A 27,832-nucleotide genomic window follows, 5' to 3' on the forward strand; every position below is an offset into this window, starting at 1 on the left:
TAAAGGATAACAAATATACGGCTGCCAATATCAAGCCGCTTAACTGAACGCCGTAGCTGGAAGACAACAAAAAATGCTATAACAACTTTAACGACAAGTTTAGTCAGCTTTTGCGTCCTATTTTTTTTAGTTTTCGAGTTCTGAATAAATTTTGCTCTATCATATGAACAATCAAATGATGGATGATGTTTTAAGCCATCAGCCATCTGGCAACTACTCTGGCCCGTTAAACCCCGTGATTATACACCAGTGACCGTCACAGTTGAATCTTAGCCGAATTGGAGACTCAGGATGACCAACCAGTTTTCAGAGCTCTGCTAATTTACGTTTTTAGGGTCCCGGAGCCAAAATGGCAAAAACGGAACCCTTATAGTTTCGTCATGTCTGTCTGTCTGTCCGTCCGCGGCTTTTCTCAGGGACTGTAAATGCTAGCAAGCTGTAATTTTGCACGGACATGTATGTAAACTATGCCGACAAAATGGTACAATTAAAAAATTAAAAAAAAATTTGGTTGGTGGAAATTTTTTAATAAATTCAGGATGGTAGTAAGTATATCAAACTTTCAAGGAAAACTATAACGGCTAAGTTTGCTTGAGAATTATTAGTAGTTTATGTGTAAATAGCAGCCTAAGGTATAAAATATACCTAAACTTGGAAGACTCCGTATAAAATACGAAATCCTTAGAAAAATATTACTTAATTTTTTCGTAATGGCTACGGAACCCTATTTGGACACGCGTCCGACACGCTCTTGGCTGGTTTTTTAAGAATAAATCCGCTCAAAGGCAACCGAATGAGATCACGGTTTTATACTCGCTTATAACTTGTACATTAATTTCGACCCGCGATTTAAAAACGAATTATCCTGTCAAAATGGACTGGCTATTTGCAGATAGTTAAAAATAACTAAGTAGCAATTGGACTCACGTATGTATAATTGATTCGCCGTTCTAACTTCATTCAAACATTCATTAACGATATGTACAGTCAAGTACAAAGAGATCAATACGACCAAAATTACAAAAAAATATACATGACTTTATTGACTTAACGATAAGGTCGTGTCGTGTATAGGTACTTAAATATATTGTCACTTTGGTCGTATCGATATCTTTGAAGTCGACTGATCTACCTGTCTATCTATCTGTCTTTTGAAAATGTCGACAAGACAATCATGACACATATTAATTATTTTATCTCCTACCACAGCAAAATACCTCCGAAGCAATGAATAAGTACAACGTTTTATCCTTCTAATTTAGTAAATGATGTATAGTTTAGCTTTTCTAACTCAGAAAAGCTGATAACAAAGTAGACTAGGTTCGGCACAACAATTAGGTACAGGCAAGTTTCCTCATGAGACGAATTGTCAAGTAATTTGTTTAAAGGCTGACGATGGAAAAACTGCCGTAGTCCCTGGTATAGGATAAATTAAATTAACTTTTAATCTGTCATCTCCCAGGATAACAGGATCAAAGGAATTTGGGCACAAATTTGTGCCTCTGGGAGAGGACAGGTTAAGACAAGTCTCAAACTGGACTTGTAGCTGAAAATCAAATATGAATTCGAGTTGGAATGCTGAGTGGGGACCTATATAGCGTCATGTATGTCTTTATTTGTTCAATGTTTGTTCCTATGTTTGTTTTTTATGGCGTGAAATAAATGTATTTTCTTTCTTTCTTTTTAAAAATAACCGCAGGAATAAGTTTTTTTTTTCAAATAACCAATTTTCCCTTGCCTGCCAGTGTCGCCACCCTTTTTACGTAGGCTAGGTCAAAAAATAAGTAACGAAGATTATTTCACTTAACGGCCTAAATTTCATCAGATTCAAAGTCTACGTGTACTCGAAATGTGTAGACCTGTATGTCAGCTAGTCAATCGGGGAAGCCTTTTAAATGCGAACAAAGATACTCGTACGACACGGGACCCAGAGAGATACAATTTACAACGTATATTTTTAGTCATGATAGAAATTACTTATTTAGTCATGACGGTGGTTATAATTATAACGCAGAAACATTTGAATTTATAAGATGAAGTGTCACAGTCACAGTACAGCGATTATGTGGACAGTCGGCTACTACGGTCTATTGGGCGAATTGAGTCAAAATAAACAACTCAACGTTCTAAGAGGCGTGTTCGAAGGAAGTACAGAAAATAATAAAAACAGAACGCGGGAACATAATGCTCTGGGGAATATCTACAAAGCACTTTATATATTCTTTCCCTAAGCCAGGATATTTCAAAAAGTGTTCGATTTATACAATCATAAAACAAACTTGTTCAATTTTTTTTAGTTCTTCACCTCTGAATCGTCGGCATTATGCCAGTATTAATTTAGTGGTTATTATATAAACCGCTATTTTGATTAAATGTTGAATAAGTTAATAGGGATTCGATGTGCCGAGCATTTACACTGCTAATGGCTTTGCGTTCGGCTAATTCCCATGACAATCAAAGATTATCACTACATTAACAAAATAGATGAGTCAATAAATAATAAGTCAATGATTAATTGGTTTGTATTTAAAATGTTTACTCGTCGTTACCAGCATTTTAACTTCCCTTTGGAGACCAACATCTTCTAGCTTGTAGGAATAGGTTCTACTGAACCTACTCGAGTTGGCGCAGATTTTTTTAATTTGAACAGTATGATGAAATAATTAATATATCTTTACAAACTTCGAATCACTCGCACAACAATTGAAATCACAAAACTGAATTTTGGGTGGTGTCATATTTATGATACAATACAATACAATACAAAGACTCTTTATTGTACACCAGACATAGTAAGCGATACAGAAAATAGATACACAGAAAAAAATATTACAAGGTGAGCAATAGGCGGCCTTATCGCTTAAGAGCGATCTCTTCCAGGCAACCTTTTTTACAGAAAGAAGTAAGGACTAGTTTACAACAGGTGGTATGATATGAGTCGTTGAAGGTTGTATATCTGTATTATTGTTTTTCTTTTCAGATAAGTTTCTCTCGGGCAAGCCAGGACCATCCAACCAAATAATGATAGATGATCAAATTATAACAAAGCTAAAGAACTTCTTAACATTGGAAAAAAGCTGAAGCTGATTTCACTTATCCAAATTAGATATTCGAAAATAAATTGACAAAATGCTTTCGAATTTCTAATGTCCAAATTTTAGTTTGTTCAGAAGATTACAGAAGATGATGACAATTAATTATAAGGAACTAAAATTTCATACGTGAAATTATTGCCGTGTTTGAGCCGTTTACGTCAAAAATGTAATAGTTACCAAGAAAGTGGCGCCCTCGTTTTATTTCTACTGTTTTATTTCGCACTAGCCGTTACCCGCGACGTTAAATTCGTTTATCGCTATCCCGCGGGACTATGCAATTTTCCGGGATAAAAACTATCCTATGTCCTTCTCCGGGATTCAAACGATCTGTATACTGAATTTCATTGAAATTGGTTCAGTATTTTAGACGTGATGAAGTAACAAACAAACAGACTTACAAAGTTTCGCATTTATAATATTAGTAGGATTGTAATCTCAAAGTAAATACGAGTACTTTAGAGGTGGGTACAATAAAGCCTCACCGTAATGAAATTTTCCTAAGGCAGTATAAAATATTTTGTTAGCCAAAGAACAATTAAGTTTAGTTTGTTACCCGCATCGTATACCTTTGTTTACCATACATACATACCATACATTACAAATAAAAACCCCTAGAAATCCAGACACAATATTGAGTCACATTCACATGATGAAAGAAACTTCTCAGTTTTTGTGTTTGCAGTAAAATTAATGTAATGTCCGATCGAAAGTTTCTTTCACACGTAAGCTAAGCCAAAACCGGAACTTCAGCTTCAGTCGTGCGGCTGTAAGCGTAAATAAGTGAAACTTATTATGTATGTAAAACAAAACAAAAAACGATGAAAGCAATATACCTACTTACCTATCCAAAATCGTAAATTTAAAAAACCGAGCCATAAATGCATCTTAACTTAGTCGTTCAACGTGTCACACTTCATGAACATTCAATTTCGGAGATACTGTGGCCGAAGCTGGTCGAAAACGAGCCTTCGGCCTGTCTCTAATTAACAATGCACAAATATTTAATTTTTTTGTCGTTTCAATATTGCCCAAAATATGGACAGATTACCAAGCTATGTCTGAATAAATACAGATGGGAGGTAACCGTACTCCTGTATAATTATCGTTACAGTAATTAGAAATGGTTCAAAGCACTGTAGTTTCATCTCTTGGGTCATTTACATTTCTTGTGTTGTCAGTATCAGGCCACTTACTACTAAATCTCCAAGTGCCTACGGCTACGCTATTAATTTAACATTGTCCCGACAAATAAGCGATAAGGAAAATTATGGCCTTACCCTAAATTCATTATTAATTCAGCGATGAGGGAGAAAGTTGATTTAGTTATTTGCAACACATTGTACTACTTCTGTTGTTTCTTGGGCGATTTTTCGAGGGTAAGACAACACCATTTGACGCGATTTTTGAAGAGGGCTTGACCTGGCCTCTTCTGTAAAGGTAGAGGCAACAACGCTTCCTCGATTATTTTGTCGGAAGAGTTTACATAGGTATAAAAGTAGTGCTGCAGTAAGTTAAATACATTGAATTTTATAAATGGTTTTTGAAGCTATGACATAACATACTGGTTTAGTGTAGTGTGTCACTATGTGACATTTGTCGAAGTTATTATTCAGAATGACAAATGAAAAAAAAAAGTTATTCAATGTTCGAAGCTCAAAATGGTTAACTGTATGTAAGTAATATTTTCGTGCAGGCAAGCAGCTATTTCAACCAGCAGGGCTACTACGAAACTCGAAACTCGGAAGTTCGTGTCGTGCGGTCCCTCTGACACTTATACTATTTATTTAATACGAGAGTGAGAGGGACGGTACGATACGAACTTCGAGTTTCGAGTTTCGTAGTAGCCCTGCAGTGCCGACCATCCAACGTGAAAATGCCGCACTCCTGGAAACTAGGTAGGTAAGGTACCTACACTTCGACCAATTTCTAGTTAAGTTTTATTTGGGTTTTATCTATTTAATTTCTATTTTCCTTTAATCTCATTTGTTTATTCTTTGTTCAACGTTTTATTCTATTCTTGATTTCTTCATTTAAATAAAAATTTGAAAGTCATTTGTACGAGTAGACTGTAAATTAACGTTACGTATTTTCAAATCAATGCCGTAGGATCTGAAACGTGTAAAGTACTCAACATTTTTAAAGCCGCTCGCATACTAATACTGTTCGTAAGTAAATATTTAATTTATGAGTCACCTCCCTCGGTCTCGAGAGTAACTATGGACAGACCTAGTCATCATATTCCTGAGATTGGATAATTAAAACTCCTTTCAGACTCTGTACAAGTATATCAGTAGAAAACCGATAAGAGAAGAACCATTATATTCCCATACTAGTTGCTTGTGTGTGGACTGTACATTTCATCCCAGCCTATATACGTCCCACTGCTGGGCACAGGCCTCCTCTCAGAACAAGAGGGCTTGGGCCATAGTTCCCACGCGGGCCCAGTGCGGATTGGGAACTTCACACGCACCATTGAATTGCTTCGCAGGTTTGTGCAGGTTTCCTCACGATGTTTACCTTCACCGCAAAGCATACACACACTGACTGTACATTTACGAGTACATAAATATTATTTATTTAATCTTAATATCCTACCCAAAATAGGAAGAAAGAAAGAAAGAAAGAAAGAAAGAAGACATTTATTCACTTACTCAAAAGACACACATATACAGCAAAATTAACACAAATAAAATAATTAAAAAAAAATACAGAAAAACACATGAAAATATTAAATACAATATACACAATGTTGTGTGTCCCCGCGAAAGTGAAACGGTCGCTGACTCAGCATCAGCATAGGCTAGTCAAGATCAAAATAATCGAATTCATTTATAATGATGTAAAAGTGTTTAAACTAAAATAAAGTGCAGGATACGAAAGTAAGTATTTTAAGTAATTAGTACGAGTACCTATGCCATCATTAATGACAAAATTAATAATAATAATAATAATGTTTATTGACAAAAAGTTACATTGTTAATAGTTATAACATGAGATGTAGGGTGATTAGTCTAAATATATACGACACCCTGGTGTCTAAACTAGGCTGAGCCTATGTCTTAGACACCAGTTTCTTCCTATGACATTACTAATTGGCGAATGCGATTATTAACTACCATAAATAGTGCAACAATAAATAACAGAAAATAAAATAAATAACAGAAATTAAACTGATAAGGTGACGATTTTTGCAAACATCGACATCAATATCTGCGTGATATCTACACTACAGTAAGTTTGTGTGGTAAATTTAATGAATAGGAATCAAACCAATAAAGACTTCGATAACACTGAGAATTCGAGTCCAGTGGCCCATTTCACAAATCTAAAAGCTACAATTTAGGTTCAAGCGGTAGTCTCTTTTTAACCGACTTCAAAAAAGGAGGAGGTTCTATGTTCCAATGGTTGTATTTTTTCAATGCATACCGACAAACTTATTATTGTACAAAATAAGTAAACAAACACAATTGACAAACATTAGATACATATAACATAGATACTTATGAGAAAACATTAAAGACATTTTTTTTCAAAACTATTTAATAGCTGGTCAGGCATTGCACTGCTGGTCTTGGGTCAGTCCATCGGATGGATCGGAATTTATGACGTGTGCCTCGAATGCACATAATTGTGGCTCGTATAATAGACATTATGATTCTTGATCTAAGCCAGCCCATTATTACACTTAAGGATTTATCCCAACGGTCAGCGATGGTTTCGCCGAGGTGTTTCATGTCATGAAGGCCGATATCTGTGGTGTAAAAACTCCGTCAACTGATGTTACGAAGGGGGTAAAAGTAGCATGTCGCTTTTCGCAGGTGTCAAGTATTTTATTTTTCAATGCATACTGTTAAAGGATAAACAAAGACTACCACCTGTAAATTGTAACTTGTAGCTTCGTGAAATAGGGCACAGGTCAAACTGCATGCCTTTAAAAATAAGGTGTTAATACTTTATTCCAAAACTATGACTAACATATTACATCAAATTTTGGACAAACATAATGGTGGTAGGTATTAGTAAAAAAATAATTCATAATAATCTTTATTTGAATAATATTCAGTTTTAAATAATAATAATTATAGGTATTTAAATAATAATTAATAATAATCTTTATTTGCATCAGTGGCGTAGCTCCATAACAGTTCGGATCAATTAGCAAATTATTGACAGTCAAAGATAACAAAGCAAGTAAGGCAGTGTTGCATCCAATACACCTAACTTTTATCACTGTTCGGATTGCCTAAAAAGTCGATTCCACGCTACTGATATTGATGATCATTCGAAATATTTTCTTAACTAACTCATCATTCTGAGATGACACAAAGTTGATTCCTTTTACGAAGAGAGGGACTTGAATACTCACCTTCGCCTTTTGTATGAGTCATTTGATATCATATTCCGTACCATATATGAAATATATTCGTTAGGCCTAATTAGAACAATAGCTTAGCGAATCTCTAAATCTCTAATAAGATCTGTCTCTCGTGTCAATAAACTTATTTGTACCTGATTAAAAAAGTTGTGTGTGACGAAAAAACCTACACTAAGTCCAACCAAGTTAACTTTGTGACATTATGTAGGTAGATAGTTGACCTACCTATTTAGTTCAGTTTGTAATCAAAACAAGATGGACTAAATTTTTAGTTATGGGGTAGATGTAGGTATATTTTGGAACAAATTTACTTGTACGATGTAGGCACGTAGCTAGGTACCTACAAAATATAGCATTATTGTATAGGTATAACTAATTAATGAAATTATTTATTGACACGGCCTAAAATAAAATAAAAACTACAATTAATCGCTTGGCATTTGTTTAAACAACTAGCAAAATCAAAAGTACAATGAATGCAACAGAAAAGCTGAGCCGAACATGCTGAACACTCGTAGAAACTTGTTTAACTAGTTACAGCCCCGCCAACTGCTCGTAAATGACCACTAATTTGTTCGAGGCCAATAACAGCGGCCATTCAAGCAAAAGTTTATTTACAGTTCTTGAAACTCAGCTGCAACTGCATCTAAAGCGCTTCTTATTTCAAAACATGAGACAATCATAGTAAGACGATACCGAGTCCGATAACGCAGTGACAATAGCTTTGTTAGTGTCCGCTGGTAAGCCGCTTCGTAGAAATGATAGTATTAAATATAAGGTCTTTGTTGATCCGGCGATAGCCCCTTTGCTGGGCGCTGGGCGCCGACGCATCGGGAATGCAACTCGACCGCTGCCCTCGTCGCGCACTGAACGCACTCCGACAGTAAAATACAAACAGACCAAACACTCACACGCCTGGACATTGACTAGTCATCGACTGATTAGCATTAAACTCGTCACTTCGCAGAACACTCGACTCGCCGCTCGCCATCGACACTGACCCAAACGCATCGTGCATGTCTACATCCTACATAAACGCATTAAAAATAGATACCATTCAAGTAAAGTCCGTTTTACTTACCGGTTTAACGCGAGCTTCGCCCAGTCATGACTGCCAAGCTTACACAACAACACAAATTACTACGATTAAACTTTGTTAAAGTTTATCAAAGTTATCACTGAAACCGAGTTTCAATTGCACAGAGGACTTGAGTACTGGCCATTAGGAAGTGAATCTCGGCCTGCAGTTACGTTGTAATGAAGTTTTTTTGGTTGTAAACAGGTTTGGAGCGGCGGAAAGCGAGTTTAAGTTTGTTGGAGCGTCGCGCGGCGGAAACGGGGCACGGCCGCCCGGAGGAAGGTAGCGCGCGATATGACGGGTGTCGTGCCGGCTCGCCCGTCCCGCAGCGAGCGAGCGCCGAGCGCAGCCAGCCGGCGGCCGGAGCGGCAACGTCGCTCGCGGGTGAAGCCTTCGCTCCTCCATAACACCATGGCGTCATTGTTTCATCATAGACAAACAGCTCCCGTAGGATGGTGTTCGGAAACAACAACGCCGGCACGGTACATCAAAGCTCGACGCACGCTTCGAATAACTGAAGCTTTATAACTTCAACTTTAGGACGCTCGGGACACCTTCATAAATATAACAACCCTACATTCCCCAAAGAGTTTATTTAGTCAAATAAATAGTTTAAGTTGAACCAATTATCTCTCTTGACTATGGCGGTACCGGAAAGCGACGACCCTCCATGTAATTTAACCTAGGGGTTCACAAACTGTTCTAAATGAAAAGGTAAAGTTTAAAGCTTAACAACGGATATAATTATCTCTTTAGGTCATTAAGAGTTCCGGTGAGTCACGCGCATAAATGATCAACAGGTGATACCTACGGCCGGGCCGTGCTATATGTCACAGTACTCTACGATGTACTAACGTGCATATAGGCATGGAACATTATTTTTGGAATTATAATTATTAACTAGCTTTTGCCCGCGGCTCCGCCCACGTGGTATTCAGTTATCGCGCGCTGTTCCCTCAGGAACTGTGCATTTTTCCGGGATAAAAAGTAGCCTATGTCACTCTCGGGCCCATAAACTATATCTATGCCAAAAATCACGTCGGTCCGTCGCTCCGTTACGGCGTGAAAGACGGACAAACACACAAACACACTTTCGCATTTATAATATTAGTATGGATTCCTATGAACCATTAATTGCTATGAGCTTCCTTAAATCTACATCGATACCTAGAATCTATCGATGAGCGCAGATTGGCTCGCTATTGACAGCTAACTAAAGTGTTGTTCTAAGAATGGTGATGTTTTAATTGATGACCTAACCACTGGCTATGACCTGAGGTCTTATGACTTACACACTTGGAATCACAATCGTTTTCATCACTTCTTTCTGACACATGGTTTAAGATGTGGGTAGATAGAGAGAGATGGTGTAAGCAAGCACGAACGTCAGCGCGTTACAGAATACGGCCTTTGGTCTACAAGTAAATAAATGTAATAAATCCTTTGTATACATATCTATTTATGGTCTGTATAAAAAATAATCGAGTCGCCTTCCATACAATTTTGACGACAATTAGGAGAAGAAAACCATTTCGATATGTACTACTAGCTTTTATCCGCGGTTTCGCTCGCGTGAACCATAAACATTTCAAAGCAATTAGGCAAGCACGCAAGTCAGCATGTAAGCAAGCATCTAATTATGCAAGAAATAGTGCAAGCAATCATGCATTAAAGGCAGCATTCGAGCATGCAAGCAAGCATACAACCAAGCATGCAAGCAAGCATGCAAACAACAGATTAAGCATGCATACTCCCAAAGGTGTAAAAAATAATGCAAGCAAGCATGCTAGTTATAAAATAAATATTCATCATTTCGCACGTGTAAATTATTAAATAAGTACAGCAGTTGAATTGAGATTCTGGGATTTTACGAAATTTCCGTGGGAATTCCCAAAAATTACATCGTAGTTTTCACTGTGCAACGTCGTTAAAAACAACCATCCCAAATTTAAAGCGGTTGTTATTTCGTGTTTTTATCCTTATTCCGTGGGAACATCGGGATATAAAGTAGCCTATGTTTTATTCCAGATGTCCAGCTATGTCAACATACCAAATTTCATCCAAATCCGTTCAGCCGTTTCAGCGTGAAGGAGTAACAAACATACTCACCCACTCACAAACTTTCGCATTTATAATGTTAGAAGGATTATTAACCTCAATGTTACACAATGTCGATAGGAAGGTACTTACTTACAGATAACTTTTTTGCTTAAAACAAACACATCAACCATAGTTAATCGTTGAACCGATTTAGATAAAATTCAAATTCTCCTCATACCTCGGATATTTATGTATCCTTACAACAAAAGATTATTTCATATAGGTTTATTGTCGTCACATGATAGGGGTTTTTAAAGTCGAATTATGTCACGAGGCTATATTTTATAGCCTATATTTAGACTATATTTTCTGTCACTTAAATTTAGATTTGTCACTAAACTGCGATACCCTAATTATAATATCTATCCCTAAGAAATATATTAGTCAACATATTAATCAAAACTGTCTCTAAGTATGAGATTAATGTAAACCTGTATCCTAAATCAGGGTTTCTCAAAGTCGGGTACGCGAACCCCTAGGGGTTCGCTATTCGATGGTAGGGGGATCGCGACAAGGTTTACGTGATGATGGCTGCAAGACTGGCAAGATGATTAAGATTGGTTTTTGGAGTCTTTTTGTGTTTTTTATTTCAACTCCAAATTTTGTTACTTATTTGTTTGTTATTTTTTGTTGTTTGTTTCAGTTTGTATTTTCAATGGCAAGACGATTCTTACTTTTTTTTTTATTTTTATTAATTTTAGTTGGTTCGAGTCCCGGGCGAGGCAAGCGAGTATTAGAAAATGTTTGAATGCAGTTTTGTTTCTTTTTAAAAATTAAGGAATGTCTCTTTGAAGTGAAATGAGCCAACTTATGGACTTAATGGAACTTTTTTGTCCACACTATATAATAATAATAATTTATTTGTTGAAAGCAGGTGTACATAAATGATCTTAAAACTATTCCGAATCTCCACTTTCTACCTAAATACAGGCGTACAAGTTTAAATTTCCTATAATAAAGTCCTTAACATAACATCTCATGCAAATAATAATAAAAAATAAAAATAAAAATAAAATGTCAGTATGTATGTATATGTATGTATTCTATGTACCCATTGTTTAGCACCCATAGAGCAAACTTTGCTAAGTTTGGGGCTGGGTCGAGTGGTGTAATTTGTGAGAGGATATTATTATTATTTCATTCATTTTATATCATTATCGTCAAATTTCAGTTCAATTATTTGATGATCTTTTTCCAGTGATTATAATTAATTTTTAGCAGCCATTTCTACGAGTTGTTTGATGATTCAGTTTTAGTGACACATCTGTTATTTTAGAACCCAATATAATTATTTGATGATCAAAATTATTTTCGAGTAATTTTTAAATAATATTTGTAACCGTTTTAATTGGTGATTCAATTTACGTGACAGATCTTCTATTTTAGAAACATATTAAATATTATTTATTAGGTCGCCGAAAATGCATTTATTAGGTGATCAATAAAATTATACCCATTTTATTTCGCCTGCCTTCAGTCGACGCTGAAGCGTCCTCATGAACGCTGTTGTATGCGTAAATTTTATTCACACACAACATTGCTTAAATGTGTTGTCACTTTTATAAAACTGTACATGAAATTATTTAAGAAAAAGATCAAAGAAATTCTTTGTCTGAAATAAAATGACGTTAACTTTAAATTTAGGTACTGTCAATCTATCCGCCCAATTTTATTTTAGATATCAGGCGCGTTTTCATAGTTTATTCACCATTACCAAGCCAAATTTCACTAGACAAAGGCACTGGCAAAATAATTATCCTCCGATGGACAGAGCCATATTAAAAAAAACTTATGGTATCAGTCAATTTAGTTTATCAAATTTTGGCATTTGCCATTCTGAGAGAGATCAACAGAATAGGTACACATGAGTTTAACTAACCTCCTTGTTTTAATCGTATTTAAATGCCTCCCTGCCTTGACTGAAATTAACTTTGATCAACTAGTCTGAAACCCTCAGAAGAGAAACTCATACGTGTCCACTTTAAGTTTACGAGTAAAAAAATGTGTCCTTCCTACAAGATATAGAGTTCCTATATAGTGTGCGCTAGTTAGTATCTTATTTCGTTCGTTTCATTTCTGGTGCGAAAATAGTATAATATATTTTTAGTTTAGTAAAAATATATGTACTCTGTGGCACAAAATTTGGCCCACTCTACATACAAAATTACCTATTACTGAATAAATAGATTTGAGGGCCAGGATTTTTTGCCGCTCAACTCTATCATGTTATCTCTCTAAGCAATCAAGTACTATCATTTTAGCGACTAAACTGACAATACGTGATATCGTTGAATTCTTAAAAAAAAAATCTTACTTCATCTTCATGTTATTGTAAACGGCTGCGTGCATACTCGTATTATATTACGAGGGTATTACTACATTGTTATGCTGTTCCATGCTCTCGCTAATAAAATGTCTGAACATCCACACAGTAGGAGTATTACCGGCAGTCTGAAAAAAAAACTGCCTGAGTTCCGCTTCTGATATTAGACTCGACACCGCTCGCCATGGTTTTGGAATTTTAATGAAATTTCCCAAATAAAAGCGTCATACAACTTGACAGATTCTGAAAAAGTCACGTGACAGAGACAGCCGTTTAGCCCGAACACTTGATTTTACAAAAGTACAAAGTGATGTTAAATATTTGATGTCGTCTGAGTATCTCGTAAATTGACTTTTATTAACTTACTCGCGACAAATAAAGAGAAAGAGACGTGTCAGCAATTGTAATGGGAGCTGTAGGATTTAAAACGTTTTTGTTATCACAAGAGATGCTACGATGGCGTGCATAGGTACAATCAGGATCAGAAGGAATCACGTAGCGCATTGTTGTATTGTGGTCCGTCCACCATTAGCCGGCCGCAGGGAATGACATCGGAGTTTCCTTTTCGGGACCGTTTTCACGTTCGTACCGCGACTAACAAAGAACGACCGCAATTTCAAAATCCACTGATCCCGCTTTAATTTCAGCTGAAGTGAAATCAACTGAAGTATACACGCTTTCGCTCTTATTCTTCAGACCTCTGCCTTACAGAAATAATCTTGAAAAGTGTCTCTAGTACCTACCCATGAAGGAAATGTTGCCACGCTAGGTTGCCTCTTTTGTCTATAGTATGCATACACCTATAAGTTTTGATTCAACAATTTAAATGTACACTCAATGGAAAGTCTACGCAATTAAGCCACAGAGATATAAAAAAGTCGAAAATTGCGCAACAGATGCTAAGAATATAATATTCTTCCAAACGGAACGCCTCATCTAACAGGAATTTATGAAGTTATTTAATTGGGTGCGCTTTGCAAGATTCGATGTCGTTGTGAAACTTTATCTTCCATCGTAAAGTGATCTTAGCGTTCCTAAATACCATGTCAGTTTCTTCTCTACGAACAAGGAAATATTACTTCGTATCTCTAATTTATAAATAAAAATATAAGTTATGGCTTTTTCGCAATTCATGTGCGGAATTACATTTGAAATTTACCACGAGCTTTGTGGTGAAGGAAAAACATTGTGAGGAAACCTGTACAAACCTGCGAAGCAATTCAATGATGCGTATGAAGTTCCCAATCCGCACTGGCCCCGCGTGAGAACTACGGCCCAAGCCCTCTTGTTCTGAGAAGAGGCCTGTGCCCAGCAATGGGACGTATATAGGCTGGGATGATGATGACTTTTTAAAATTGTTATCAATTTCCAAGTTCGTTTTAAAATTTGGGTAAAATCTAATTAATATCGTAAAAAAAAACTTAAACCGAGGTGCGATTTTGAATACGATTAGGAAGTGTTATAAATCTGTATATCGTCGGGTATAGTGCAAATCTGTTTAATTACCAAACTTTAAATACGTAATCTGAATTATGTATTAACCGGAGATGGTTTTAACTTCATATTATTTGTTTTATTTTAAAGAATTTGGAGTAAAAAGTCAACACGCGGAATCTTCCAATCCTATTTCCATGGATTTGTACTATCCCGACGATTTACTTGCTACACAAAACTACACTGCTCAAGTCTTTTTCTAATCTCATAAACAGCTATACCTAATGCCATCCACGAAGATGCGTGATTTTGTCAAAATTAGCCATTAATGACATTGTAATAAGAACCACGGCACGCGTCATCGTGAATGACTCTACCTATATACTTACCTAGGAGACATAAATATGTGATTAAACCTAAAATCTAAATCTAAATTTGGCTAAAATGTAGCCTGTGGGATTCCATATTTCATACTTAAATACACTGTGAGTTAAACAACAACAAGTTAAACGAAATAATATTAAATTGTCCTTTAGACTTATGACTCTATTTATTGATGATAACGTCATTAAAATCCGTTATGTGGTTTCAAAGCTTACTACATACATTACAGATAGGCGGCGGAAAGCGACTTTGTTTTATACGTCTGTGTATTTTGTGTAGAGAATTAACATCCCACAATTCTTCAATTCGAACTTGTCGCACCTATTTTCCGCATTTCTTGACGATACTTTAGTAAATTTATGAGAAATTTGAGTTCATATTTGATCTAACTATTTTCTCAAGTTAAATAGGCCCGAGTCAATTTACATCTTGGGAGAAAGGAGGCGCATACTTTTGAAGCCCGGACATTCCCGACGGTGCTCATTACGGAGGGGGCTGCTCAAGACATCACTTTACAGTTTAGACGACCTGTAAGTATTGCGCTTTGTAATAAGTCCAAACACTATCTATGGTTTTTAATAGTGGTGTAAATATGGAACATGGCTGTTCTGTGCTGAGTGGCTTTCCTGCTACATACCTATGTTAGAAAATATGATTCGTAATAATAAAAAATAAAATAAAAACGAAATTAAGCGTGATCAGTTTAACCGTGAGCTTTATGGTGAAGGAAATATCGTGAGGAAACCTGGACACACCTGCGAAAAGAATCAATTGTGTGTATGTGAAGTTGTCAATTTGCACTCGGCCCGCGTTTGAACTACGGCCCAAGCCCTCTCATTCTGAGGAAGCCTGTGCCCTGTAGTGTGACGTATATAAGTCGAGATGAAGACGTGATTAAAAGACTCAAACCCAAACATTCGTTTTGTGCATACAAATAATCTGCCCCGATCGGGGATCGAACCAAGCACCTTAATCTTTGAAGGCAGGTTGTGGGAGTTGTTTTAACAATTAAGTATCTCAAAATAAACTCGCATGAAAACTTCGCAAACCCATGCCCCTAATAACTGAACGCTCCAAAGTCACTGTTAAGCAATTTGGGATTCCTCCCTTTCGTCGGGGTGCAGACATCTCCAATGTTTAATTTATGCGCAAACTTTGTGGGTAGTGGGCTCTACTGCAAGCATCTGGTCGTTTCGTTAATTTTTGGGAAAAGGGATACTTGTATGAGGTAATAGTTCTGTCTTTGTTACTCTCCGAGTCGCAGTGGTAACCCTCAGAACCCTTATAGTCGCAAGTTACTAGCACACTTCATTATAAAATAACAACAGAAGCCCAAATTTGTTTAATCAAATGCCGTACTAGGGCGTTTGATAACCCTTTTGTTACACAATACCAACACATTCATCGTGGCGGAGGCAGCAGTTAATATAAACATCAACAGGGTGGTAATAACCTAATTATGTTAGAGTAATAAAATTGCGTTTCTAAGTAATAAGCCCGCTGGAATAGAATGTTTCCGGCCTTCAAAAGCATTTCCTCCATTTTCTTGTGCTCTGTTTCACAATGGTATGAGTTCTCCGCTGATAAAGATTTAGGCAAAACAGAAAATTTTACAGACGGTGCAATGCAAGTACCTAAATCATAATTTAATGTAAACGTTTTTACGGTGCTACAAGATTCAATTTTTGACTTATGTTTGTCGCCGGTCGAAATTCCCGAAATTCCTAGGCATATTGTGAAATGGCGCCGTTTCATGATATGCCTAAACGTTGGCCAGGCATATCACGATGTGCTTGAGAAACAATACGGCAGATCGATTTGAGCAATGCATTCGTCGATATTCCTAGCTCTATACCGGGCACATCGTGATATGTCGAAAAAAGAAAAATTTAGGCACGACGAGCGAAGCGAGGGGTGGTTACTGGTTAGTATGAATTATGACCACAACGCACGAGCTGAGCGAGCGAAGCGAGCGTGCCGCGGCAGCGGCCGGCGAAGTGCCAGAAACGATATGGCGGCGTTTCATGATATGCCTAGGAATTTCATGATCTGCCTAAACTGGTCAAATCATGAAACGGCGGCATTTCATGATATGCCTAGAAATTTAATGATCTGCCTAAACGTCACTGGGCAAATCGTTAAACGGTGAGTTTTCAACGATATGGCGCATGTCCCTTAGCCAATTCATGGAATTTCGTGATCTGGCGGATTTAACGATTGGCCGCCGACATTTGTAAAAACCAGGTATGCGAGTGTAAAAGCTTTTAATCCACTACCTCGATGCGGACAAAAATGCTTATTACAGCGCCAAAGCCGCGAACTTACCTTTTACCGTTATTCTGTATGTTCGTACCTATTCTTATCTGAATGCTTTTAACACGTGGATGGAGAAGTTACCGGTAAGTATACACCTGTGCAGGATAAAGTATGCAGGTTTTGAGGCTTCAAAAATATTAATGTTGTTTCTTTTTCGCATATAGCTTCCGGAGCATTTGCCCAACCTAATACAAAAAATTGTTCCATTTTGGGTGCCTGCATAAGTAGAAATTTAGGTATTAGTGTTTTCCATTAGTATAGGACGAAAAAAAAATTAAAGACGAAAATTTTACTTTCTTATTAATATCTGAGCAGTAACTGATGTACATAGGCGCATTTTGTGTCATATCCATCCACGGGAATCCTGATTTTTAACCAGTACATAACATGTCGCCCAACTAACTCTAAAAAAATATTACAGTTTGTTAAAAAGATGTCAGACATTTTAAAATACTGATATCTGTTATCCAAAATATTTTGTGTCAAATTCATCCACGATATTTATAGATATTTATGCGTATGTAAGTAATCTGAAATAGGAAATAAATATTTCATAAACTGTAATTTTTTTCCACACCGTTTTTACATACTGACCCTATAACAGTTTGGACTGGACGAAAATGACACAAATTTGGTGTACATACTCCACAGGCTATCCTAGATACGATGCCATAATTATTTTTAACTTTTTTTTTTGCGAGATTTATTCAAATAAAAAAAACAACCACAAATCTTCAAATTGCTGAAAATGCAGGCGACAAAAATGACACAAAACGCTATAATAAGCTTCATAGGTACGACTGTACCCACAGGCAAAAAATAAGAAACTTTATATAGAATTCTTGAAACTTGTTACCTCAAAATAACGTAGCCCTATCTGCCTATAATGTGAAAACCGTAGCGCGGAAGAGTGCATGTTACCATAAAAAAACTATAAATTTATATACGTGAAGCGTAAAATCCGATCTCCACGGCTAAAATTTAGAGACAGGAGACTTTGCATGACGCTTGTTCATTAAATATTAATAAGATCATGATGTAAGTTTTGGGAATTGGCTAGCAGTTTAAATTATGAGGGTTTCCGTGACAGGCTTATTGGCGCCAGTATCATGAGGTGTATTTGATATCTTTGATATTTTCGTCACGTTCGTATGAGATAATCACAAGCTGTACTGTAACGTCAAACGAACCTCTCGATGCTAACGCCATCTAGCGATATTTCGACTGTAAAGAAACCTTTATTATATAGTCCGTCAATTAGCTTCAATAATGGAAATGTTTATTTTTTAGACATTAAAAAAAATATTAATATAATAGTTTACTAAAGTTCCATGTGACGTTTTGCCTTGATACACTTTTTACTTAGGCGTGTCGTCATGGGCCCCCACAATTGAAGTACTTTATCGTTGTAGTGTTTTGTTTAATAGCCAAAATTATAATACGTATCTAACCCCCTATTTCACCATCTATTAATTAAATTTATCTCATGGATAAATGTGATGCTGTTTCTGTTAGTTTTGTTCGAATAGACGGAGACGGTATCACATTTATCCATCAAATAAAATTAATCAATGAGTGATGAAACAGCCCCTTTATATTCCGATAATCTAACTGACTGAACACTACCCAATTACCAACTATAAAAAAATAGAAAAGGTAAAGGCAATTTCCAACAAGTAAGTAAATAAGTTTTCAAATTAAACTAAATAAACTACTTACTTACTGGATGCGGAAAACTCAGGACCGCACAGAATGATCTAAAATAGAAGAGACCTTTACTCAGCATTGGGTAGATCAAGGTTGAAGAAAAGATGAGAAGAAGAGAAACTACTTACTAACCTTTTTTAAAAAATCTTTCACCTGTAGATATTACATAAAATTGATAAAAGTGGCTCCGAAGTCGTAACGTTTCGTGTGCTCTGCCTACCCCATTTGGGAATACAGGCGTGATGTTGTGTGTGTGTGTGTGTGTGTGTGTGTGTGTGTGTGTGTGTGTGTGTGTGTGCGTGTGTGTAGAAATTAAGCATCAGCGAGTTATATAAGCCATATTTTAATCCTAAAACCGGTAAAGTTACCAAGGAAAGCTAGCAAAGTTGCGGGCAACAGCTAGTGTATAGTAAAGTCGTAATTTAAGCAGACAGAGAGGCGCTCGTAAGGTAAGTAGCGTGTTGCATGCGAAAGGAAGCGAGGTGGTAAGTAGCCGGCTGACCGCAGACTGCTCGTGACCTTTGTCCGTTTAATTATACACTCGCCCTCTTGCAGATCAAAGCTTTGCCGGGTTCCTAAAATTGTTTGTAATTTTTCAACTGATGTTCTTCTGAAAGATCTTGTTTACGTCGCAAAGAATTATACAACGAAAAATTTCCGCCATAGGATTTATTAAGACAAGAGGCGAAAATTCGGCGCTAGAGCGGTAGGCAATCTTAACTTTAAATTGATTTATTAAACTTTTGTGAGCTGTGAAAAACTCAATCGTGCATTCTTTGAGTAAGAAAATTCCACCTCGTCCCTTGTGAATTAACGTATTAGTTCGACACAAAAAACTGAAATTGAGCATTTATTTACTTATATTGATTGACATGAATGATGTAAAGACACTTGGATTAATATCTGCCACAGCGGAGCGTGCAAAAATATCTAACACGTCCTACCGTCCTAGGAGTAGAGTCGTATTAGATCGCTTTGTTGTGTCAGTAAAGGTGTTAAAATATGATACTTATCATATCTTAACTTTTTGTTCAGTGCATCACTGTTCAACGTAGCATATAAATACTTCAGCCTCAGTTGATAAAACATCTTAATTAGTTGCTCATCGTGAAATCGCTGCAAATGCTCAGTGCTCACTCCGCTACGTGCTCAAGCTCTATTAGCATAGTAATGACAGCTGCAGCAGAGCTTCCCGCCTTTAGCTTGTCTCACAGTCAGCGCCGCAAGATTACCAACTATGTAGATTGGAAACCCTTTGAATTTTAAATTACATCGGGGATGAAGCGTATATTGAAAAAAGTATTAAAAAAATCTATGCAGTTGAACTTTTAAGAACTGTTTACTTATGGTATCCGAAGATTACAACTGAAAAGTAATGTGAAATTTTACCTTATCATAATTCTGACCATCTTCTAGCATAATTCGTGCCCAAAATTTCCCGCCTGCTTAACTTAAATTTCCTTCTCTACTTTAATACACCAGTTTAAATAGGAATTATGATCTAAAAATGTGTAAATATATATTTTGTTATAATTAATAGAATTAAATGATTTTAACCAACTTAAAAAAGGAGGAGGTTCTCTATCGTCAGAATCTTTTTAATTCAGCTAGTCTTATGGATACCCTTCTTCTTAAATTGAACTTTATTTCCAGCCAGAAAATACAAAGAAATTGAAAGAAATTGAATTTTCTGGCTGGAAAAGTAAAAAAAAACTTTACATTGGCGTTTACGTAACGTCATTTAATAAATGTTTGTTGGTTAATGGTTACATTTAAAGATATGGCACTAAATTGGGAATGCTGAGTTAAACGTCTTACTTTCAACATTAAACTAAAAGAACTTGTGTAATTTTTATGAAAAAAATAAAGAGGCATATCTTTACGTTGTCATTATTTAAGTTAGGTACAATAGGACTCAGTTGTCTCAATTAAATACGATAACATAGCAAACAAGTCGAGTGCTACGACTACGGCGTAGCCGCGCGTAGCACATCGACGCTTCCTATGGGCCACTGGGGACCGAACTTTACTGACAATGGGAACTGCACGGACCAACAAGAAAATGTAGGAGACGGATAAACTAACTAAACATTTTCATACTTTGCTGTTGTTATACTACTAATGTTATAAATTGGAAATTTTGTGTGTCTGTGTGTGTTTGTTACTCCATCACGCTGAAACGGCTGGACGGATGTGGATGAAATTTAGTATGTAGGTAGCTGGACATCTGGAATAACACATAGGCTACTTTTTATCCCGATATTCTTACGGGATAGGGATAAAATCTCGAAATAACAACCGCTAAGTTAAGTCATGAAATTTTGTACAGTTGTTCGTAACACAACCTCATTGAAGACCACGATCAAAATTTTGGGAATTCCCAGGGGAATTTTGTAAAATCCCCCCGCGAGAGCTATGGAATTTTCCGGGATGAACACTATCCTATGTCTTATTAAGGTATTTTACTATCTCCTCAAATTTCATCAGGGTCGGTTCAGAGGTAGCGTGAAGAGGTAATAGATAGAGAGATAGACAAACAAAATAACTTTCGCAATGTATATTTTAGTAAGGATTAATAAAAAAAATATAGGATTACAAATTGTAAATAAGAATACAAGAATTATAAGTAAATCCACAAATCGCAACTACTAAGTCAGTAGGCGTGTACTTTTACATTTGTGTTCTTCATGCAACATAAATCGAGAGAACAATAAGTAGTATAGTTACGAGTATTTATCAAAAAGTACCTGGCGACCGAGCTTTGCTCGGGCTAAAACTCGATAATAAGCGTTTTCCTATTGATAAGACCAGGCTAGATCGATTTTTCATCCCCGAAAACGCCTACATACCAAATTTCATCGAAATCGTTGGAGCCGTTTCCGAGATCCCCGAAAAATATTATACATATATACAAGAACTGCTCGTTAAAAGATATTAGATAGATGGATAGATATTGGATACGTACCTATTCATTCTTTTGTTAGTTAATCAAAATTACCTATTTTTAACGGACTTCAAAAAAGGAGGAGGTTCTATGTTCCAATGTTTGTACTTTTATCTTATCTACATTTACAGAGAACTTAGCCTGCGGCACCGACATGAAAAGAGTGAGTTGAGGCGGAAAATGAATTACCTGTGTTAGCATATTCCTGTGCCCATTGGGATTGAGTTGTTCTTTATCGTACGGGAAGACATTTTTGTGTGTTTGCAGTCATCGATTCATCATCATCATCGGAAGAGACACACACACACACACACACACACGAACGCACGCACCCTTGCACGCACACACACACACACACACACACACAGAGAGAGAGAGAGAGAGAGAGAGAGAGAGAGGGAGAAAAACTTGCCACTTACTGCTAACTGGTACCCGCAATTTTCGCGGTTCACCGGTCGGCGCTTACAATATCTTTTGCTTTCCAGGTTATAATAAATAACAATAAATAATAAATAAATAAATATCACGGGACAATTCACACCAATTGACCTAGTCCCAAAGTAAGCTTAGCAAAGCTTGTGTTATGGGTACAAAGCAACGAATAAAATTAAATATAGTTATATTGATAGACACATACTAAAATAAATATTAAACACCCAAGACCCGAGAACAAACATCCGTATTTCTCATACAAATATCTGCCCCGGACACGGGAATCGAACCCGGGACCTCAAGCTTCAAGCTTCAAGCTTCGTAGTCAGGTTATATGAGAAAGGTAGCAAGACTAATTATACTCGTGGATAATTACTAATAGGCTGAGAGGGGAAAGTAAAATGCTGAAGTGTTCCTTGCCTTGAAAACCATTTCCCCTTGCTACGCAACCGCAACGTAAGCTAAAACTAGTCCCAAGTTATACTCTGTTCCCCGATGAACTTGTTTTATCATTTGCTCTTAGTACAACCTTTCAAAGAATGGGCTGTTATTTAGTGGTCATTTAAGACAATAAGGGGCTGTTTCACCATCTTTTGATTTGTGTTAACTGACGGTTAAATGTGATGTCGTCTCTATTTGTTTTGTTCGAATAGACGGAGACGGCATCACATTTAACCGTCAGTTAACACTAATCAATGGATGGTGAAACAGCCCTAAAACTTGAGGCTTTAGAATGACGTTGAGAGATACATGCGAAAAGTTGTCCATACTAAGTAGTAAGTTTTTCGCCTGCCGTTGAAACATAGTATAGATGTGTTCATTCCTGTAGTTCATTCCATACAGTAGCTACGCAAGGAGTAATTTTGTCATTGAGATATCGTTACTAATTTGCAAAAGTTTACTTAATAAGATTAAGGATGCCACGACAGAGATGACGACACTGTACAGTTGACAACCGTGCACCTACAGTACCTACACCTTGTGACATGTGTACTTTGTTTAGTCCACACCCCTCGGTCTGACCCGTATAATGCATGTATGCTTTTAATTCTCGTTCATCGAGTTGGGCTCTAAACGTCCAGCAACGGCGCTCACAGAAATCCAATTACACGAGTGCGCTCGCGATCCCGTGCAAACGCTAACGTTTATACATTTTTAATTTATCATCATGAAGTTAAAAGGCTAAACACATTAAGCGTCATTAAAGAGTACAAATACTTTGCGGACTGCGAAATTTTGATAAGCCATGGCTGGGGAGAGTTTATTAATGACCAGACCTTTCTGCACAATGGCCACAAACATGAGTCTTCCAGGTGTTTTATTGTGACCCGCAGACGAATCAGCATTGGGTTTGGGTGCGACAAAAAGCGTTTTTTCTTTCTAATTAACGATAGCTAATTATTAGAGTCCCTACCCTAAAAAAAGACAAACGGAATCTATTAATGTCGGTCGCTATGCCATCCATTCATCTGTATCTGTCACAAATTTTACATAGTGTATTATTTCTGTTGCGGCTACAACAGCTAGTTAGATAGCTAATAAATACATCTTAATGTCTCTTTTTTTGCAAACCTGCGAAATAAAAAACAAGTTTTGTCATGGCCCAGGGTGGAACCTTTTAATAATCGATTTCACTATGATTTCCTAGAAAAAAGTATGAGATGTCAACATGACATTAGTAGCACAAAGGTCCACCCTGGGTCATGATTCAATTGGTTCGACTGTACATTAATTTAACACTTTGCAAGCACGTGTTACCTTCCTAAAACAATATAAACTAAACCCTCCGCCTACTATTGATCAGGGATGAGAATTTATAGAATAAAATAGAACACTTTAAGTGTCAATTGTAAATGAAAATAAAATCAAACAAAAAGCAAAATACCTACCTAAACTTACCGAGTGTTCAAAATTCCCTGATACCTGCGTCAATTTTGTATGTGAGATAAGTAAATGATATAGAATTACATTGTGTTTTTGTAATGTAATACCTGTTTATGTTTTTGCGCAAAAGTCATAAATACGTTCGGATTTTCTTACGTTATTATTGACGCTGTCTTTGGGGTCATTATTCGAGCATTTCATCCGTCTCCCTCGATATAAAATATTATTATACTTCTTGCTTCAACCGCCATTGAACAGATTCTCTTTAGTAAAGTAAATGTATTCTCTCCCTCTGGCACAAAAGCGCGACCCTTTCAGCTGGAAGGGTTCCAGGCCGTGGCTAGTGGGCTCGACAACACATTATAATTAACTTTGAAGTGCCACAAACATCGTCCGTTTTTAGTCCGTGTCAATCATAACTTCATTCGACGCTTCTTGAACTGTGTCATAGAACAATAAAATAGTTTTAAACTTTTGCTATTCCCATTCATACTACTGGGACTTAACTTATGTACAATTATTATAAGAATTCCCACGAGATTGTTTGCAAAATATTGAAATTCCAATTCAACGCGAGACACTTTCTTGCTTTGACACGCGCGTAAGCTGCAACCTGAGAACCGGGACGTCTTCACTTTCTGGTGGTATTTATCTAATTCCTTTGACGCAAAAACAACTTCTGTACCTAAATATTATTTAGTATAAAGCGGTAGGTATATATCACTCCAGAGTAAGTAAGTATATGGACTTAACTCGTGTGGTTAACGGCCCTCTCCTTCGTGTCGGGCCTTAAATCACGCTCGATTAGCAATTTGTACCTTACCGCCCTGGTGAATAAACTACTATTAATTATACCTTTTACACGCTGCTATTCCAACCGCATCCCGCGTAAGCTTACAATTTTAAACAGCCAAAAATTGAGAGCGAGTTGCTTTGTGTTCGCAAAACATTCGTATTTGCGATACAAGAACAAATAATTACGTACGCGCGGTGTCAGAAGTGTCTCGTTTTAAGCTGAAATGGAGAACCGAAACTCAAATAAGTAATAACAAAAAATAACTATTATAAGTGTAATAATAATAATGGACGTAAAGGACTTAGTTTTCTCTTATTGTAATCTCTTCTATTCACATATTAGGTTATATATTGATTGTCTGGTCCTACTAATTATAGATGTTTTGATTATACCTTCATACGTACAGGAGTTTACGGATTTTGCATAGTTCGATTAAAATATTTAGCTACATTTAGAGTAAAGCTTGTTTTGCCATGGTAGATACTCCAGGAATGTGTTAAATATAATGTTTTTCCAAAACAGTTGACCTTTGGGAGGGACTAAGTTTAAACGGTATGGGAGAGCTGTTCCTAATCGCCTTAAAGTCTTACTGAAATATTAATATGCGTACATTAACAATTTAAAACAGGTAAGTTATGTACAGCGTTCTCAAGAACGTCGATGGAGTTTAAGTACTGAAGTTTAAGAAAGAAGAGTACATAATGTTCGCGTATTTTTGGTGTGTGTTATCCAAATTTTTTAGTAATATGGGTAACTAAGACATGTTAAGTTGCCAAAGGTGAAGTCCTGATAACATATCAAACTATGTCCTTAAATTTTAAGTATGTAGGTGCCTTAGCACGCCCAAGATGAAACACTGCAATGACGTGTCGCAGATGCTCGTTCAAAACCTCCTTGTTCAGTGCCGTAATATTTTGTTTTCCCGCATACGAATGACTAGGTTTACATTTACAGCCAAGCGTGCCTTTGGAAGGGTTCTGAGAAGTTTGCAACAGATTCATGCTTGAGAGTTGCGACACGTCTGAGCCATAGCGTAGGTATAGTAGAGCGCGCAAAGAGCCTTGTAGTCTTTGTACAGATTATCTTAGTACCTAAAGCGCTATCAGCTGCATTGGAGCAAACAAAGTATGTGTTTATTTTGAATATACATCCTTTACGTAAAAGGTCTTTGAACTATAGAATGCCGAGGGATGGAGAACAATCTCAGTGTATGCAAAAGCTGTCTGTCGACGGGTGTTACGTGGGCGACGCTACAGTAGCAAGAGGGGGTCTTTTTTTCCTAATTCTTTATCTTTCAATCAGTCCCTAGACTATAACCAGATGGGAGCCTCTTCTTGTTTAACATCAACGCTTCATCTGTCTGAGCTGGTTGCAGTAGCAAGGGGGTAGTTTTTTAAGATACACACGGTAAAATCACTCAATATTTCTTTTAACAGATCCATCGGAATCAGAATTCAATCACTGTGCACGTTTTCTGCCAGCAGTTTATTTTAGAATATATTTACAAAATTATTTTAGACACTTGCTAAGCGCCACTCTGGACGGATTTGGAAATTTTCCCCCAAATAATTTGTACAGCTAAAGCATAATGCTGTGCAAACTAAAAACTGATTTAATATAAAGAACTGTTACGCAAAGGTAGAGACTAATTGGTACTTCAATCGTAAATTCTTTGCGAGTAATTTCTTAAGGATCATTTGGAGAAATAAGCTCGATGAGAAGTCTTTAAGCAGGTGAGTATTTACCTAGTATCTAAGGTAAAATTATATTACATGTAGTTAAGTACAAAACCGGCCAGTGCTCCGTACTAATGGCTACTAAATAGTACGTCACTGATATCCATTATTAAGTTTTGATTGTCTCATTATAATCATCATATCAGCCATAGAACGTCCACTGCTGGACATAGGCCACCCCATGGACCTCCAGTTACTTCGGTTGGAAGTGGCCTGCATCAACCGCGAACCCACGACATTAACCGGTCATTCGTTCATCTCGGTGGTGGACGTCCTACACTGCGCTTGCCGATACGCGGTCTCCATTCGCAAACTTTTCGGCCGCAACGGCCATCTGTTCTTCATGTTATGCCATATAGCATCCATACTAATATTACTAATGCCAAAGTGTGTGTGTTTGTATGTTTATATGTTTGTCCGTCTTTCACGTCAAAACGGAGTGACAGATCGACGTGATTTTTGGCATAGAGATAGTTTATGGACCAGAAAGTGACATAGGCTACTTTCTATCCCGGAAAAATGCATAGTTCCCGAGGGAACAGCGCGCGATAACCGAATTCCACGCAGGCGAAGCCGCGGGCAAAAGCTAGTATAAGTAGTATAAGATTAATATTTTGCAAATGGATCCCTACATTGGTGAGTCGTCTTAGAAAAACTAGTTACATGTTTTAGAAAGATATTACCTATGTATAACGTTACGTCACAATATTATAGCGCAACGTAAATACACAACGCCAAGTAATGTGCCACACAACGCTAATTACCTACCATGACTGGCAGTGTACAACTGTAAAAAGTATCAGTTTGGGATCGTAGTACTTTAATACTTAATCGGCGAGCTTATCCTGGCACCGTTACAATATTAGCCTCATAAACCGGTATGCTTTTACACTAAAACTGGAATGAAAGTCAAATTGGTTTGCGCTACCTCCACTGAACAAAAGTAATTTAGAATACTATGAGCGTGTGGCTTGCATTACCATAACTGGGATGCGAGGGGTGAATATCGATGATATAAAAAAGAAAATCGTGTAACTAAGTAGGACTATTTATAACTTCTCATACTACAGATGTTTTTCTTTACCCTACAACTGCAAAGGCAAAAGGAACACATTTTTTTGCAGTGATTTATGCTTATAGGTATTTAGATTTGTTCCTCCGTAGCGCGTAGAATTCTTATCCGATTTCAATAATTGAGGTGTTAATCGAACTTTATCTATATATAACC

The 27,832-nt window shown here is 36.9% G+C and overlaps 1 protein-coding gene across 2 annotated transcripts in view; it reads right to left on the reverse strand.

Moving 5' to 3' along the window:
* Nucleotides 1-8,850, reverse strand: part of LOC141436005 (carboxyl-terminal PDZ ligand of neuronal nitric oxide synthase protein-like) — a 173,392-nt gene extending 164,542 nt beyond the window's left edge. For both annotated transcript variants that reach the window (XM_074098852.1, XM_074098844.1), the window contains exon 1: nt 8,552-8,850. The gene's annotated coding sequence lies outside the window, so the exon portion shown is untranslated. The remainder of the gene's footprint in view (nt 1-8,551) is intronic.
* Nucleotides 8,851-27,832: the final 18,982 nt, after the last annotated feature.

Source organism: Choristoneura fumiferana, chromosome Z (genome assembly GCF_025370935.1).
Source record: "Choristoneura fumiferana chromosome Z, NRCan_CFum_1, whole genome shotgun sequence".
Taxonomy (NCBI): domain Eukaryota; kingdom Metazoa; phylum Arthropoda; class Insecta; order Lepidoptera; family Tortricidae; genus Choristoneura; species Choristoneura fumiferana.